This window comes from Procambarus clarkii, chromosome 59 (assembly GCF_040958095.1).
Source record: "Procambarus clarkii isolate CNS0578487 chromosome 59, FALCON_Pclarkii_2.0, whole genome shotgun sequence".
In the NCBI taxonomy this organism is placed as follows: domain Eukaryota; kingdom Metazoa; phylum Arthropoda; class Malacostraca; order Decapoda; family Cambaridae; genus Procambarus; species Procambarus clarkii.
Window position 1 is genome coordinate 915,784 of NC_091208.1, and position 20,773 is coordinate 936,556.

Genomic DNA, 20,773 nt, shown 5'->3' on the forward strand with positions numbered 1-20,773 from the left:
ACTGTCCGCCCGCTGCCACTATCCGCCACCGCCGCCACTGTCCGCCCGCCGCCACTGTCCGCCACCGCCGCCACTGTCCGCCACCGCCACCACTGTCCGCCACCGCCACCACTGTCCGCCACCGCCACCACTGTCCGCCCGCCGCCGCCACTGTCCGCCCGCCGCCACTGTCCGCATCCCGCCACTGTCCACCGCCGCCGCCACTATCCGCCACCGCCACCACTGTCCGCGCCGCCGCTACTGTCCGCCCGCCCCACTGTCCACCACCGCCGCCACAGCCGCCACTGTCCGCCCGCCACCACTATCCGCCACCGCCGCCACTGTCCACCACCGCCGCCACTATCCGCCCCGCCGCCACTGTCAACTACCGCCGCCACAGCCGCCACTGTCCGCCCTCCACCACTGTCCGCCCGCCGCCACTATCCGCCACCGCCGCCATTGTCTGCCACAGCCGCCACTATCCGCCACCGCCGCCACTGTCAACTACCGCCGCCACAGCCGCCACTGTCCGCCCGCCAGCACTGTCCGCCCTCCGCCACTATCCGCCACCGCCGCCATTGTCTGCCACAGCCGCCACTGTCCACCGTACAGCCTCCCTTCTCTCCGTTAGTTAATAATTATAATTGTTAGTAAATAATAAAAGAAATATAAATTATTAGATTTTTTTACCCTTAAATTGGTTTTAATATTTAAATTGAAAACAATAATATAATATAAAATAAAATATATAAAAATAATATAATATAAAATAATATAATTTAATTTCAAGAAATTTAACTTTAAACACAAAGATGTGAAAAGGGTTCAGATTATAGGCTCAAACCTTTCATAAGAGATTCATATTGGTATATGAATGGATTATGAATGACTCATGTTAGGATTGTAAAGTTGCCACAACATCTCAAGTTAGTGTTAGATACGAAGGTTTTGGTTATAAGTTTTGGAAACCTATTTAAGTCCACACACAATATCGTATCTGATACGATAAAACAAACGTTTCTAATCCTTTCAAATACTTTCCAGATATGTTGTGGCAACCTAAAATTGTTTGCTGGATATGACAATGTTGTTTCCAATACAAATGATAAAAACCAATGTGTTTTCATTAGAATTATCTAAAATGTTCCTGATTTTCCGTTTATATTACCGATGGAAGATGTACACGTAAAACCGCTCTAATCCGGCTGAAACGTCGATGTATGCAATAAAAACCGAAATTCTCCCCTTTTCAATATCCTACTCAGTATTTTAACGAGAAACAAATGGTTGATTGAAAATGAAGTATTTAAGGTTAATTTCTAATCAATTATGTGTTTGCATAACTTTTATCATATATTTAATGAATTAATAACAATAAACTGAAAATTCACAAAAATGGGGAAAAAACGGCAAAATATTGCCTAATTGATGATATTATGTTTAAATCACATAAAGGAAAAGGGGATGATAAACGTCAAAATATTGCTAAATTTGATGATTTTTCATACGAAACAAAACGCAAGAAACTTGCTTAAAATGCAATATTATGCGAATTCTGAGATTTGAAGGCCAAATCACATATCGTGATACTACATGAAATAGTATCGAAATATTGGTAAAAATTATTATATATACGTAATATCAAACTACATGAAAAACGTGAAAAAAGTCACTATTTAACCATATTTGAGGATTTTAACTTCAAATCATAGAGCGAGGTTTCGTATTATTTAGATCCAGAAAAGACATATGACAATGTTGTTTCCAATACAAATGATAAAAATCAATGTGTTTTCATTAGAATTAACAAAAAAAACACCTGATTATCCGTTTATATTACCAATGGAAGATGTACACGAAAACATCTCTATTCCGGCTGAAACGTCGATTTATATTCAATAAAAACAGAACTTCTCCCCTTTTCAATATCTTACTCAGTATTTTAACGAGAAACAAATAGTTGATTGAAAATGAAGTATTTAAGGTTATTATCTAATCAATTATGTGTTTGCATCATTTTTATCGTATATATAATGAATTAATACCCAGAAACTGAAAATTCACAAAAACGTGGAAAAACGGCAAAATATTGCATAATTCGATGATATTTTGTTTAAATCACATAGAGGAAAAGGGGATGATAAACGTCAAAATATTGCTAAATTCGATGATTTTTCGTACGAAACAAAATGCAAAAAAACTTGCTTGAAATGCAATATTATGCGACATTCTGAGATTTGAAAGCCAAATCACATATTGTGATACTACATGAAATAGTATCGAAATATTGGTAAAAATGAATATATTTACTACATGAAAAAACTACAAACTACATGAAAAAACGTGAAAAAAGTCACTATTTTACCATATTTGAGTATTTAAACTTCAAATCATAGAGCGAGGTTTCGTATTATTTAGATCCAAGAAAAGACATAAGACAATGTTGTTTCCAAAACAAATGATAAAAAACAATGTGTTTTCATTAGAATTAACTAAAATGTTCTTGATTTTCCGTTATTATTACCGATGGAAGATGTACACGAGAACCGCTCTATTCCGGCTGAAACGTCGATATATGCAATAAAAACAGAACTTCTCCCCTTTTCAATATCTTACTCAGTATCTTAACGAGAAACAAATAGTTGATAGAAAATGAAGTATTTAAGGTTAATTTCTAATCAATTATGTGTTTGCATCATTTTTATCGTATATATAATGAATTAATAACAATAAACTGAAAATTCACAAAAACGTGGAAAAACGGCCAAATATTGCCTAATTCCATGATATTTTGTTTAAATCACATACAGGAAAAAGGGATGATAAACGTCAAAATATTGCTAAATTTGATGATTTTTCGTACGAAACAAAATGCAAGAAAACTTGCTTAAAATGCAATATTATGCGAAATTCTGAGATTTGAAGGCCAAATCACATATCGTGATACTACATGAAATAGTATCGAAATATTGGTAAAAATTAATATATACACGTAATATCAAACTACATGAAAAACGTGAAAAAAGTCACTATTTTACCATATTTGAGGATTTAAACTTCAAATCATAGAGTGAGGTTTCGTATTGTTTAGATCCAAGAAAAGACATATGACAATGTTGTTTCCAATACAAATGATAAAAAACAATGTGTTTTCATTAGAATTAACTAAAATGTTCTTGATTTTCCGTTTATATTACGATGGAAGATGTACACGAAAACCGTTCTATTCCGGCTGAACGTCGATATTTGCAATAAAAACAGAACTTGTCCCCTTTTCAAATATCTTACTCAGTATCTTAACGAGAAACAAATAGTTGATTGAAAATGAAGCATTTAAGGTTTACTTTCTAATCAATTATGTGTTTGCATCATTTTTGTCGTATATATAACGAATTAATAACAATAAACTGAAAATTCACAAAAACGTGGTAAAAACCGGCCAAAATATTGCCTAATTCAATGATATTTTGTTTAAATCACATAAAGGAAAAGGGGGATGATAAACGTCAAAATATTGCTAAATTTGATGATTTTTCGTATGAAACAAAATGCAAGCAAAACTTGCTTAAATTGCAATATTATGCGAAATTCTGAGATTTGAAGGCCAAATCAACATATCGTGATACTACATGAAATAGTATCGAAAAATTGCTAAAAATGAATATATTTACGTAATATCAAACTACATGAAAAACGTGGAAAAAGTCACTATTTTACCATATTTGGAGATTTTAACTTCAAATCATAGAGCGAGGTTCGTATTATTTAGATCCAAAAAAAGACAATGACAATGTGTTTCCAATACCAAATGATAAAAATCAATGTGTTTTCATTAGAATTAACAAAAAAAAAACCTGATTTCCGTTTATATTACCGATGGAGAAGATGTACACGAAAACCGCTCTATTCCGGCTGAAACGTCGATATATGCACTAAAAACAGAACTTCTCCCCTTTTTCAATATCTTACTCAGTATTTTAACGAGAACAAATAAGTTGATTGAAAAATGAAGTATTTAAGGTTATTATCTAATCAATTATGTGTTTGCATCATTTTTATCGTATATATAATGAATTAATACCCAGACACTGAAAATTCACACAAAACGTGAGAAAAAAACGGCAAAATATTGCCTAATTCGATGATATTTGTTTAAATCACATAGAGGAAAAGGGGATGATAAACGTCAAAAATTGGTAAATTCGATGATTTTTCGTACGAAACAAAATGCAAGAAAACTTGCTTGAAAATGCAAATATTATGCGACATTCTGAGATTTGAAGGCCAAATCACATATTGTGATACTACATGAAATAGTATCGAAATATTGGTAAAAATGAATATATTTACGTAAATATCAAACTACATGAAAAACGTGAAAAAGTCACTATTAACCATATTGAGTATTTATACTTCAAATCCTAGAGCGAGGTTTCGTATTATTTAGATCCAAAAAAAGACATATGACGATGTTGTTTCCAATACAAATGATCAAAATCAATGTGTTTTCATTAGAATTAACAAAAAAAAACCTGATTTTCCGTTTATATTACCGATGGAAGATGTACACGAAAACATCTCTATTCCGGCTGAAACGTCGATATATTCAATAAAAACAGAACTTCTCTCCTTTTCAATATCTTACTCAGTATTTAAAGAGAACAAATAGTTGATTGAAAATGAAGTATTTAAGGTTATTATCTAATCAATTATATGTTTGCATCATTTTTATCGTATATATATAATGAATTAATACCCATAAACTGAAAATTCATAAAAACGTGGAAAAACGGCAAAATATTGCCTAATTCGATGATATTTTGTTTAAATCACATAGAGGAAAAGGGGATGATAAACGTCAAAATATTGCTAAATTCGATGATTTCTCGTACAAAACAAAATGCAAGAAATTTGCTTAAAATGCAATATGTTGCGACATTCTGAGATTTGAAGGCCAAATCACATATTGGATACTACATGAAATAGTATCGAAATATTGGTAAAAATGAATATATTTTCGTAATATCAACTACATGAAACCGTGAAAAAAGTCACTATTTTACCATATTTGAGGATTTAAACTTCAAATCATAGAGCGAGGTTTCGTATTATTTAGATCCAAGAAAAGACATAAGACAATGTTGTTTCCAATACAAATGATAAAAAACAATGTGTTTTCATTAGAATTAACTAAAATGTTCTTGATTTTCCGTTATTATTACCGATGGAAGATGTACACGAAAACCGCTCTATTCCGGCTGAAACGTCGATATATGCAATAAAACAGAACTTCTCCCCTTTTCAATATCTTACTCAGTATTTTAACGAGAAACAAATGGTTGATTGAAAATGAAGTATTTAAGGTTAATTTCTAATCAATTATGTGTTTGCATAATTTTTATCATATATTTAATGAATTAATAACAATAAACTGAAAATTCACAAAAATGTGGAAAAAACGGCAAAATATTGCCTAATTTGATGATATTATGTTTAAATCACATAAAGGAAAAGCGGATGATAAACGTCAAAATATTGCTAAATTTGATGATTTTTCGTACGAAACAAAATGCAAGAAAACTTGCTTAAAATGCAATATTATGCGAAATTCTTAGATTTGAAGGCCAAATCACATATCGTGATACTACATGAATAGTATCGAAATATTGGTAAAAATTATTATATATACGTAATATCAAACTACATGAAAACGTGAAAAAAGTCACTATTTAACCATATTTGAGTATTTTAACTTCAAATCATAGAGCGAGGTTTCGTATTATTTAGATCCAAAAAAGACATATGACAATGTTGTTTCCAATACAAATGATAAAAATCAATGTGTTTTTCATTAGAATTAACAAAAAAAAACCTGATTTTCCGTTTATATTACCGATGGAAGATGTACACGAAAACCGCTTATTCCGGCTGAAACGTCGATATATGCAATAAAAACAGAACTTCTCCCCTTTTCAATATCTTACTCAGTATTTTAACGAGAAACAAATAGTTGATTGAAAATGAAGTATTTAAGGTTATTATCTAATCAATTATGTGTTTGCATCATTTTTTATCGTATATATAATGAATTAATACCCAGAAACTGAAAATTCACCAAAACGTGGAAAAACGGCAAAATATTGCCTAATTCGATGATATTTTGTTTAAATCACATAGAGGAAAAGGGGATGATAAACGTCAAAATATTGGTAAATTCGATGATTTTTCGTACGAAACAAAATGCAAGAAAACTTGCTTGAAATGCAATATTATGCGACATTCTGAGATTTGAAGGCCAAAATCACATATTGTGATACTACATGAAATAGTATCGAAATATTGGTAAAATGAATATATTTACGTAATATCAAACTACATGAAAAACGTGAAAAAAGTCACTATTTAACCATATTTGAGTATTTTAACTTCAAATCATAGAGCGAGGTTCGTATTATTTAGATCCAAAAAAAGACATATGACAATGTTGTTTCCAATACAAATGATAAAAATCAATGTGTTTTCATTAGAATTAACAAAAAAAAAAAACTGATTTTCCGGTTATATTACCGATGGAAGATGTACACGAAAACATCTCTATTCCGGCTGAAACGTCGATATATTCAATAAAAACAGAACTTCTCCCCTTTTCAATATCTTACTCAGTATTTTAAAGAAAAACAAATAGTTGATTGAAAATGAAGTATTTAAGGTTATTATCTAATCAATTATATGTTTGCATCATTTTTATCGTATATATAATGAATTAATACCCATAAACTGAAAATTCATAAAAACGTGGAAAACGGCAAAATATTGCCTAATTCAATGATATTTTGTTAAAATCACATAGAGGAATAGGGGATGATAAACGTCAAAATATTGCTAAATTAGATGATTTTTCGTACAAAACAAAATGCAAGAAATTTGCTTAAAATGCAATATGTTGCGACATTCTGAGATTTGAAGGCCAAATCACATATTGTGATACTACATGAAATAGTATCGAAATATTGGTAAAAATGAATATATTTACGTAATATCAAACTACATGAAAAACGTGAAAAAAGTCACTATTTAACCATATTTGAGTATTTTAACTTCAAATCATAGAGCGAGGTTTCGTATTATTTAGATCCAAAAAAAGACATATGACAATGTTGTTTCCAATACAAATGATCAAAATCAATGTGTTTTCATTAGAATTAACAAAAAAAAACCTGATTTTCCGTTTATATTACCGATGGAAGATGTACACGAAAAACATCTCTATTCGGCTGAAACGTCGATATATTCAATAAAACAGAACTTCTCTCCTTTTCAATATCTTACTCAGTATTTTAAAGAGAAACAAATAGTTGATTGAAAATGAAGTATTTAAGGTTATTATCTAATCAATTATATGTTTGCATCATTTTTATCGTATATATAATGAATTAATACCCATAAACTGAAAATTCATAAAAACGTGGAAAAACGGCAAAATATTGCCTAATTCGATGATATTTGGTTAAAATCACATAGAGGAAAAGGGGATGATAAACGTCAAAATATTGCTAAATTAGATGATTTCTCGTACAAAACAAATGCAAGAAATTTGCTTAAAATGCAATATGTTGCGACATTCTGAGATTTGAAGGCAAATCACATATTGTGATACTACATGAAATAGTATCGAAATATTGGTAAAAATGAATATATTTACGTAATAACAAACTACATGAAAAACGTGAAAAAAGTCACTATTTTACCATATTTGAGGATTTAAACTTCAAATCATAGAGCGAGGTTTCGTATTATTTAGATCCACGAAAAGACATAAGACAATGTTGTTTCCAATACAAATGATAAAAAACAATGTGTTTTCATTAGAATTAACTAAAATGTTCTTGATTTTCCGTTATTATTACCGATGGAAGATGTACACGAAAACCGCTCTATTCCGGCTGAAACGTCGATATATGCAATAAAAACAGAACTTCTCCCCTTTTCAATATCTTACTCAGTATTTTAACGAGAAACAAATGGTTGATTGAAAATGAAGTATTTAAGGTTAATTTCTAATCAATTATGTGTTTGCATAATTTTTATCATATATTTAATGAATTAATAACAATAAACTGAAAATTCACAAAAATGTGGAAAAAACGGCAAAATATTGCCTAATTTGATGATATTATGTTTAAATCACATAAAGGAAAAGCGGATGATAAACGTCAAAATATTGCTAAATATGATGATTTTTCGTACGAAACAAAATGCAGAAAACTTGCTTAAAATGCAATATTATGCGAAATTCTGAGATTTGAAGGCCAAATCACATATCGTGATACTACATGAAATAGTATCGAAATATTGGTAAAAATTATTATATATACGTAATATCAAACTACATGAAAAACGTGAAAAAAGTCACTATTTAACCATATTTGAGTATTTTAACTTCAAATCATAGAGCGAGGTTTCGTATTATTTAGATCCAAAAAAAGACATATGACAATGTTGTTTCCAATACAAATGATAAAAATCAATGTGTTTTCATTAGAATTAACAAAAAAAACCTGATTTTCCGTTTATATTACCGATGGAAGATGTACACGAAAACCGCTCTATTCCGGCTGAAACGTCGATATATGCAATAAAAACAGAACTTCTCCCCTTTTCAATATCTTACTCAGTATCTTAACGAGAAACAAATAGTTGATAGAAAATGAAGTATTTTAAGGTTAATTTCTAATCAATTATGTGTTTGCATCATTTTTATCGTATATATAATGAATTAATAACAATAAACTGAAAATTCACAAAAACGTGGAAAAAACGGCAAAATATTGCCTAATTCGATGATATTTTGTTTAAATCACATAGAGGAAAAGGGGATGATAAACGTCAAAATATTGCTTAATTTGATGATTTTTCGTACGAAACAAAATGCAAGAAAACTTGCTTAAAATGCAATATTATGCGAAATTCTAAGATTTGAAGGACAAATCACATATCGTGATACTACATGAAATAGTATCGAAATATTGGTAAAAATTAATATATATACGTAATATCAAACTACATGAAAAACGTGAAAAAAGTCACTATTTAACCATATTTGAGGATTTTAACTTCAAATCATAGAGCGAGGTTTCGTATTATTTAGATCCATTAAAAGACATATGACAATGTTGTTTCCAATACAAATGATAAAAATCAATGTGTTTTCGTTAGAATTAAAAAAAAAAAAACTGATTTTCCGTTTATATTACCGATGGAAGATGTACACGAAAACATCTGTATTCCGGCTGAAACGTCGATATATTCAATAAAAACAGAACTTCTCCCCTTTTCAATATCTTACTCAGTATTTTAAAGAGAAACAAATAGTTGATTGAAAATGAAGTATTTAAGGTTATTATCTAATCAATTATATGTTTGCATCATTTTTATCGTATATATAATGAATTAATACCCATAAACTGAAAATTCATAAAAACGTGGAAAAACGGCAAAATATTGCCTAATTCGATGATATTTTGTTAAAATCACATAGAGGAAAAGGGGATGATAAACGTCAAAATATTGCTAAATTAGATGATTTCTCGTACAAAACAAAATGCAAGAAATTTGCTTAAAATGCAATACGTTGCGACATTCTGAGATTTGAAGGCCAAATCACATATTGTGATACTACATGAAATAGTATCGAAATATTGGTAAAAATGAATATATTTACGTAATAACAAACTACATGAAAAACGTGAAAAAAGTCACTATTTTAACATATTTGAGGATTTAAACTTCAAATCATAGAGCGAGGTTTCGTATTGTTTAGATCCAAGAAAAGACATAAGACAATGTTGTTATCAATACAAATGATAAAAAACAATGTGTTTTCATTAGAATTAACTAAAATGTTCTTGATTTTCCGTTTATATTACCGATGGAAGATGTACACGAAAACCGTTCTATTCCGGCTGAAACGTCGATATTTGCAATAAAAACAGAACTTCTCCCCTTTTCAATATCTTACTCAGTATCTTAACGAGAAACAAATAGTTGATTGAAAATGAAGCATTTAAGGTTTATTTCTAATCAATTATGTGTTTGCGTCATTTTTGTCGTATATATAATGAATTAATACCCATAAACTGAAAATTCACAAAAACGTGGAAAAACGGCAAAATATTGCCTAATTCGATGATATTTTGTTTAAATCACATAGAGGAAAAGGGGATGATAAACGTCAAAATATTGCTAAATTCGATGATTTCTCGTACAAAACAAAATGCAAGAAATTTGCTTAAAATGCAATATGTTGCGACATTCTGAGATTTGAAGGCTAAATCACATATTGTGATACTACATGAAATAGTATCGAAATATTGGTAAAAATGAATATATTTACGTAATATCAAACTACATGAAAAACGTGAAAAAGTCACTATTTTACCATATTTGAGGATTTAAACTTCAAATCATAGAGCGAGGTTTCGTATTATTTAGATCCAAGAAAAGATATAAGACAATGTTGTTTCCAATACAAATGATAAAAAACAATGTGTTTTCATTAGAATTAACTAAAATGTTCTTGATTTTCCGTTATTATTACCGATGGAAGATGTACACGAAAACCGCTCTATTCCGGCTGAAACGTCGATATATTCAATAAAAACAGAACTTCTCCCCTTTTCAATATCTTACTCAGTATCTTAACGAGAAACAAATAGTTGATAGAAAATGAAGTATTTAAGGTTAATTTCTAATCAATTATGTGTTTGCATCATTTTTATCGTATATATAATGAATTAATAACAATAAACTGAAAATTCACAAAAACGTGGAAAAACGGCCAAATATTGCCTAATTCGATGATATTTTGTTTAAATCACATAGAGGAAAAGGGGATGATAAACGTCAAAATATTGCTAAATTTGATGATTTTTCGTACGAAACAAAATGCAAGAAAACTTGCTTAAAATGCAATATTATGCGAAATTCTGAGATTTGAAGGCCAAATCACATATCGTGATACTACATGAAATAGTATCGAAATATTGGTAAAGATTAAAATATACACGTAATATCAAACTACATGAAAAACGTGAAAAAAGTCACTATTTTACCATATTTGAGGATTTAAACTTCAAATCATAGAGCGAGGTTTCGTTTTGTTTAGATCCAAGAAAAGACATAAGACAATGTTGTTTCCAATACAAATGATAAAAAACAATGTGTTTTCATTAGAATTAACTAAAATGTTCTTGATTTTCCGTTTATATTACCGATGGAAGATGTACACGAAAACCGTTCTATTCCGGCTGAAACGTCGATATTTGCAATAAAAACAGAACTTCTCCCCTTTTCAATATCTTACTCAGTATCTTAACGAGAAACAAATAGTTGATTGAAAATGAAGCATTTAAGGTTTATTTCTAATCAATTATGTGTTTGCGTCATTTTTGTCGTATATATAATGAATTAATAACAATAAACTGAAAATTCACAAAAACGTGGAAAAACGGCAAAATATTGCCTAATTCAATGATATTTTGTTTAAATCACATAAAGGAAAAGGGGATGATAAACGTCAAAATATTGCTAAATTTGATGATTTTTCGTATGAAACAAAATGCAAGAAAACTTGCTTAAATTGCAATATTATGCGAAATTCAGAGATTTGAAGGCCAAATCACATATCGTGATACTACATGAAATAGTATCGAAATATTGCTAAAAATGAATATATTTACGTAATAACAAACTACATGAAAAACGTGAAAAAGTCACTATTTTACCATATTTGGAGATTTTAACTTCAAATCATAGAGCGAGGTTTCGTATTATTTAGATCCAAAAAAAGACATGACAATGTTGTTTCCAATACAAATGATAAAAATCAATGTGTTTTCATTAGAATTAACAAAAAAAAACCTGATTTTCCGTTTATATTACCGATGGAAGATGTACACGAAAACCGCTCTATTCCGGCTGAAACGTCGATATATGCAATAAAAACAGAACTTCTCCCCTTTTCAATATCTTACTCAGTGTTTTAACGAGAAACAAATGGTTGATTGAAAATGAAGTATTTAAGGTTAATTTCTAATCAATTATGTGTTTGCATAATTTTTATCATATATTTAATGAATTAATAACAATAAACTGAAAATTCACAAAAATGTGGAAAAACGGCAAAATATTGCCTAATTTGATGATATTATGTTTAAATCACATAAAGGAAAAGCGGATGATAAACGTCAAAATATTGCTAAATTTGATGATTTTTCAGTACGAAACAAAATGCAAGAAAACTTGCTTAAAATGCAATATTATGCGAAATTCTGAGATTTGAAGGCCAAATCACATATCGTGATACTAAATGAAATAGTATCGAAATATTGGTAAACATTATTATATATACGTAATATCAAACTACATGAAAAACGTGAAAAAAGTCACTATTTAACCATATTTGAGTATTTTAACTTCAAATCATAGAGCGAGGTTTCGTATTATTTAGATCCAAAAAAAGACATATGACAATGTTGTTTCCAATACAAATGATAAAAATCAATGTGTTTTCATTAGAATTAACAAAAAAAAACCTGATTTTCCGTTTATATTACCGATGGAAGATGTATACGAAAACCGCTCTATTCCGGCTGAAACGTCGATATATGCAATAAAAACAGAACTTCTCCCCTTTTCAATATCTTACTCAGTATTTTAACGAAAAACAAATGGTTGATTGAAAATGAAGTATTTAAGGTTAATTTCTAATCAATTATGTGTTTGCATAATTTTTATCATATATTTAATGAATTAATAACAATAAACTGAAAATTCACAAAAATGTGGAAAAACGGCAAAATATTGCCTAATTTGATGATATTATGTTTAAATCACATAAAGGAAAAGCGGATGATAAACGTCAAAATATTGCTAAATTTGATGATTTTTCGTACGAAACAAAATGCAAGAAAACTTGCTTAAAATGCAATATTATGCGAAATTCTGAGATTTGAAGGCCAAATCACATATCGTGATACTACATGAAATAGTATCGAAATATTGGTAAAAATTATTATATATACGTAATATCAAACTACATGAAAAACGTGAAAAAAGTCACTATTTAACCATATTTGAGTATTTTAACTTCAAATCATAGAGCGAGGTTTCGTATTATTTAGATCCAAAAAAAGACATATGACAATGTTGTTTCCAATACAAATGATAAAAATCAATGTGTTTTCATTAAAATTAACAAAAAAAAACCTGATTTTCCGTTTATATTACCGATGGAAGATGTCCACGAAAACCGCTCTATTCCGGCTGAAACGTCGATATATGCAATAAAAACAGAACTTCTCCCCTTTTCAATATCTTACTCAGTATCTTAACGAGAAACAAATAGTTGATAGAAAATGAAGTATTTAAGGTTAATTTCTAATCAATTATGTGTTTGCATCATTTTTATCGTATATATAATGAATTAATAACAATAAACTGAAAATTCACAAAAACGTGGAAAAACGGCCAAATATTGCCTAATTCGATGATATTTTGTTTAAATCACATAGAGGAAAAGGGGATGATAAACGTCAAAATATTGCTTAATTTGATGATTTTTCGTACGAAACAAAATGCAAGAAAACTTGCTTAAAATGCAATATTATGCGAAATTCTGAGATTTGAAGGCCAAATCACATATCGTGATACTACATGAAATAGTATTGAAATATTGGTAAAAATTAATATATATACGTAATATCAAACTACATGAAAAACGTGAAAAAAGTCACTATTTAACCATATTTGAGTATTTTAACTTCAAATCATAGAGCGAGGTTTCGTATTATTTAGATCCAAAAAAAGACATATGACAATGTTGTTTCCAATACAAATGATAAAAATCAATGTGTTTTCATTAGAATTAACAAAAAAAAACCTGATTTTCCGTTTATATTACCGATGGAAGATGTATACGAAAACCGCTCTATTCCGGCTGAAACGTCGATATATGCAATAAAAACAGAACTTCTCCCCTTTTCAATATCTTACTCAGTATTTTAACGAAAAACAAATGGTTGATTGAAAATGAAGTATTTAAGGTTAATTTCTAATCAATTATGTGTTTGCATAATTTTTATCATATATTTAATGAATTAATAACAATAAACTGAAAATTCACAAAAATGTGGAAAAACGGCAAAATATTGCCTAATTTGATGATATTATGTTTAAATCACATAAAGGAAAAGCGGATGATAAACGTCAAAATATTGCTAAATTTGATGATTTTTCGTACGAAACAAAATGCAAGAAAACTTGCTTAAAATGCAATATTATGCGAAATTCTGAGATTTGAAGGCCAAATCACATATCGTGATACTACATGAAATAGTATCGAAATATTGGTAAAAATTATTATATATACGTAATATCAAACTACATGAAAAACGTGAAAAAAGTCACTATTTAACCATATTTGAGTATTTTAACTTCAAATCATAGAGCGAGGTTTCGTATTATTTAGATCCAAAAAAAGACATATGACAATGTTGTTTCCAATACAAATGATAAAAATCAATGTGTTTTCATTAAAATTAACAAAAAAAACCTGATTTTCCGTTTATATTACCGATGGAAGATGTCCACGAAAACCGCTCTATTCCGGCTGAAACGTCGATATATGCAATAAAAACAGAACTTCTCCCCTTTTCAATATCTTACTCAGTATCTTAACGAGAAACAAATAGTTTATAGAAAATGAAGTATTTAAGGTTAATTTCTAATCAATTATGTGTTTGCATCATTTTTATCGTATATATAATGAATTAATAACAATAAACTGAAAATTCACAAAAACGTGGAAAAACGGCCAAATATTGCCTAATTCGATGATATTTTGTTTAAATCACATAGAGGAAAAGGGGATGATAAACGTCAAAATATTGCTTAATTTGATGATTTTTCGTACGAAACAAAATGCAAGAAAACTTGCTTAAAATGCAATATTATGCGAAATTCTGAGATTTGAAGGCCAAATCACATATCGTGATACTACATGAAATAGTATTGAAATATTGGTAAAAATTAATATATATACGTAATATCAAACTACATGAAAAACGTGAAAAAAGTCACTATTTAACCATATTTGAGGATTTTAACTTCAAATCATAGAGCGAGGTTTCGTATTATTTAGATCCATTAAAAGACATATGACAATGTTGTTTCCAATACAAATGATAAAAATCAATGTGTTTTCGTTAGAATTAAAAAAAAAAAACTGATTTTCCGTTTATATTACCGATGGAAGATGTACACGAAAACATCTGTATTCCGGCTGAAACGTCGATATATTCAATAAAAACAGAACTTCTCCCCTTTTCAATATCTTACTCAGTATTTTAACGAGAAACAAATAGTTGATTGAAAATGAAGTATTTAAGGTTATTATCTAATCAATTATGTGTTTGCATCATTTTTATCGTATATATAATGAATTAATACCCAGAAACTGAAAATTCACAAAAACGTGGAAAAACGGCAAAATATTGCCTAATTCGATGATATTTTGTTTAAATCACATAGAGGAAAAGTGGATGATAAACGTCAAAATATTGCTAAATTCGATGATTTTTCGTACGAAACAAAATGCAAGAAAACTTGCTTGAAATGCAATATTATGCGACATTCTGAGATTTGAAGGCCAAATCACATATTGTGATACTACATGAAATAGTATCGAAATATTGGTAAAAATGAATATATTTACGTAATATCAAACTACATGAAAAACGTGAAAAAAGTCACTATTTTACCATATTTGAGGATTTAAACTTCAAATCATAGAGCGAGGTTTCGTATTATTTAGATCCAAGAAAAGACATAAGACAATGTTGTTTCCAATACAAATGATAAAAAACAATGTGTTTTCATTAGAATTAACTAAAATGTTCTTGATTTTCCGTTATTATTACCGATGGAAGATGTACACGAAAACCGCTCTATTCCGGCTGAAACGTCGATATATGCAATAAAAACAGAACTTCTCCCCTTTTCAATATCTTACTCAGTATTTTAACGAGAAACAAATGGTTGATTGAAAATGAAGTATTTAAGGTTAATTTCTAATCAATTATGTGTTTGCATAATTTTTATCATATATTTAATGAATTAATAACAATAAACTGAAAATTCACAAAAACGTGGAAAAACGGCCAAATATTGCCTAATTCGATGATATTTTGTTTAAATCACATAGAGGAAAAGGGGATGATAAACGTCAAAATATTGCTTAATTTGATGATTTTTCGTACGAAACAAAATGCAAGAAAACTTGCTTAAAATGCAATATTATGCGAAATTCTGAGATTTGAAGGCCAAATCACATATCGTGATACTACATGAAATAGTATCGAAATATTGGTAAAAATTAATATATATACGTAATATCAAACTACATGAAAAACGTGAAAAAAGTCACTATTTAACCATATTTGAGGATTTTAACTTCAAATCATAGAGCGAGGTTTCGTATTATTTAGATCCATTAAAAGACATATGACAATGTTGTTTCCAATACAAATGATAAAAATCAATGTGTTTTCGTAAGAATTAAAAAAAAAAAACCTGATTTTCCGTTTATATTACCGATGGAAGATGTACACGAAAACATCTGTATTCCGGCTGAAACGTCGATATATTCAATAAATACAGAACTTCTCCCCTTTTCAATATCTTACTCAGTATTTTAACGAGAAACAAATAGTTGATTGAAAATGAAGTATTTAAGGTTATTATCTAATCAATTATGTGTTTGCATGATTTTTATCGTATATATAATTAATTATTACCCAGAAACTGAAAATTCACAAAAACGTGGAAAAACGGCAAAATATTGCCTAATTCGATGATATTTTGTTTAAATCACATAGAGGAAAAGGGGATGATAAACGTCAAAATATTGCTAAATTCGATGATTTTTCGTACGAAACAAAATGCAAGAAAACTTGCTTGAAATGCAATATTATGCGACATTCTGAGATTTGAAGGCCAAATCACATATTGTGATACTACATGAAATAGTATCGAAATATTGGTAAGAATGAATATATTTACGTAATATCAAACTACATGAAAAACGTGAAAAAAGTCACTATTTTACCATATTTGAGGATTTAAACTTCAAATCATAGAGCGAGGTTTCGTATTGTTTAGATCCAAGAAATGACATAAGACAATGTTGTTTCCAATACAAATGATAAAAAACAATGTGTTTTCATTAGAATTAACTAAAATGTTCTTGATTTTCCGTTAATATTACCGATGGAAGATGTACACGAAAACCGCTCTATTCCGGCTGAAACGTCGATATATGCAATAAAAACAGAACTTCTCCCCTTTTCAATATCCTACTCAGTATTTTAACGAGAAACAAATGGTTGATTGAAAATGAAGTATTTAAGGTTAATTTCTAATCAATTATGTGTTTGCATAATTTTTATCGTATATTTAATGAATTAATAACAATAAACTGAAAATTCACAAAAACGTGGATAAACGGCCAAATATTGCCTAATTCGATGATATTTTGTTTAAATCACATAGAGGAAAAGGGGATGATAAACGTCAAAATATTGCTAAATTTGATGATTTTTCGTACGAAACAAAATGCAAGAAAACTTGCTTAAAATGCAATATTATGCGAAATTCTGAGATTTGAAGGCCAAATCACATATCGTGATACTACATGAAATAGTATCGAAATATTGGTAAAAATTAATATATATACGTAATATCAAACTACATGAAAAACGTGAAAAAAGTCACTATTTAACCATATTTGAGGATTTTAACTTCAAATCATAGAGCGAGGTTTCGTATTATTTAGATCCAAAAAAAGACATATGACAATGTTGTTTCCAATACAAATGATAAAAATCAATGTGATTTCGTTAGAATTAACAAAAAAAAAAAAACCTGATTTTCCGTTTATATTACCGATGGAAGATGTAAACGAAAACATCTGTATTCCGGCTGAAACGTCGATATATTCAATAAAAACAGAACTTCTCCCCTTTTCAATATCTTACTCAGTATTTTAACGAGAAACAAATAGTTGATTGAAAATGAAGTATTTAAGGTTATTATCTAATCAATTATGTGTTTGCATCATTTTTATCGTATATATAATGAATTAATACCCAGAAACTGAAAATTCACAAAAACGTGGAAAAACGGCAAAGTATTGCATAATTCGATGATATTTTGTTTAAATCACAAAGAGGAAAAGGGGATGATAAACGTCAAAATATTGCTAAATTAGATGATTTCTCGTACAAAACAAAATGCAAAAAATTTGCTTAAAATGCAATATGTTGCGACATTCTGAGATTTGAAGGCCAAATCACATATTGTGATACTACATGAAATAGTATCGAAATACTGGTAAAAATGAATATATTTACGTAATATCAAACTACATGAAAAACGTGAAAAAAGTCACTATTTTACCATATTTGAGGATTTAAACTTCAAATCATAGAGCGAGGTTTCGTATTATTTAGATCCAAGAAAAGACATAAGACAATGTTGTTTCCAATACAAATGATAAAAAACAATGTGTTTTCATTAGAATTAACTAAAATGTTCTTGATTTTCCGTCATTATTACCGATGGAAGATGTACACGAAAACCGCTCTATTCCGGCTGAAACGTCGATATATGCAATAAAAACAGAACTTCTCCCCTTTTAAATATCTTACTCAGTAACTTAACGAGAAACAAATAGTTGATAGAAAATGAAGTATTTAAGGTTAATTTCTAATCAATTATGTGTTTGCATCATTTTTATCGTATATATAATGAATTAATAACAATAAACTGAAAATTCACAAAAACGTGGAAAAACGGTCAAATATTGCCTAATTCGATGATATTTTGTTTAAATCACATAGAGGAAAAGGGGATGATAAACGTCAAAATATTGCTAAATTCGATGATTTTTCGTACGAAACAAAATGCAAGAAAACTTGCTTGAAATGCAATATTATGTGACATTCTGAGATTTGAAGGCCAAATCACATATTGTGATACTACATGAAATAGTATCGAAATATTGGTAAAAATGAATATATTTACGTAATATCAAACTACATGAAAAACGTGAAAAAAGTCACTATTTTACCATATTTGAGGATTTAAACTTCAAATCATAGAGCGAGGTTTCGTATTGTTTAGATCCAAGAAAAGACATAAGACAATGTTGTTTCCAATACAAATGATAAAAAACAATGTGTTTTCATTAGAATTAACTAAAATGTTCTTGATTTTCCGTTTATATTACCGATGGAAGATGTACACGAAAACCGTTCTATTCCGGCTGAAACGTCGATATATGCAATAAAAACAGAACTTCTCCCCTTTTCAATATCTTACTCAGAATCTTAACGAGAAACAAATAGTTGATTGAAAATGAAGCATTTAAGGTTTATTTCTAATCAATTATGTGTTTGCATCATTTTTGTCATATATATAATGAATTAATAACAATAAACTGAAAATTCACAAAAACGTGGAAAAACGGCAAAATATTGCCTAATTCAAACATATTTTGTTTAAATCACATAAAGGAAAAGGGGATGATAAACGTCAAAATATTGCTAAATTTGATGATTTTTCGTATGAAACAAAATGCAAGAAAACTTGCTTAAATTGTAATATTATGCGAAATTCTGAGATTTGAAGGCCAAATCACATATCGTGATACTACATGAAATAGTATCGAAATATTGCTAAAAATGAACATATTTACGTAATATCGAACTACATGAAAAACGTGAAAAAAGTCACTATTTTACCATATTTGGAGATTTTAACTTCAAATCATAGAGCGAGGTTTCGTATTATTTAGATCCAAGAAAAGACATATGACAATGTTGTTTCCAATACAAATGATAAAAACCAATGTGTTTTCATTAGAATTATCTAAAATGTTCCTGATTTTCCGTTTATATTACCGATGGAAGATGTACACGTAAAACCGCTCTAATCAGGCTGAAACGTCGATGTATGCAAAAAAAACCGAACTTCTCCCCTTTTCAATATCCTACTCAGTATTTTAACGAGAAACAAATGGTTGATTGAAAATGAAGTATTTAAGGTTAATTTCTAATCAATTATGTGTTTGCATAATTTTTATCATATATTTAATGAATTAATAACAATAAACTGAAAATTCACAAAAATGTGGAAAAACGGCAAAATATTGCCTAATTCGATGATATTATGTTTAAATCACGTAAAGGAAAAGCGGATGATAAACGTCAAAATATTGCTAAATTTGATGATTTTTCGTACGAAACAAAATGCAAGAAAACTTGCTTAAAATGCAATATTATGCGAAATTCTGAGATTTGAAGGCCAAATCACATATCGTGATACTACATGAAATAGTATCGAAATATTGGTAAAAATTATTATATATACGTAATATCAAACTACATGAAAAACGTGAAAAAAGTCACTATTTAACCATATTTGAGTATTTTAACTTCAAATCATAGAGCGAGGTTTCGTATTATTTAGATCCAAAAAAAGACATATGACAATGTTGTTTCCAATACAAATGATAAAAATCAATGTGTTTTCATTAGAATTAACAAAAAAAAAAAAACTGATTTTCCGTTTATATTACCGATGGAAGATGTACACGAAAACATCTCTATTCCGGCTGAAACGTCGATATATTCAATAAAAACAGAACTTCTCCCCTTTTCAATATCTTACTCAGTAT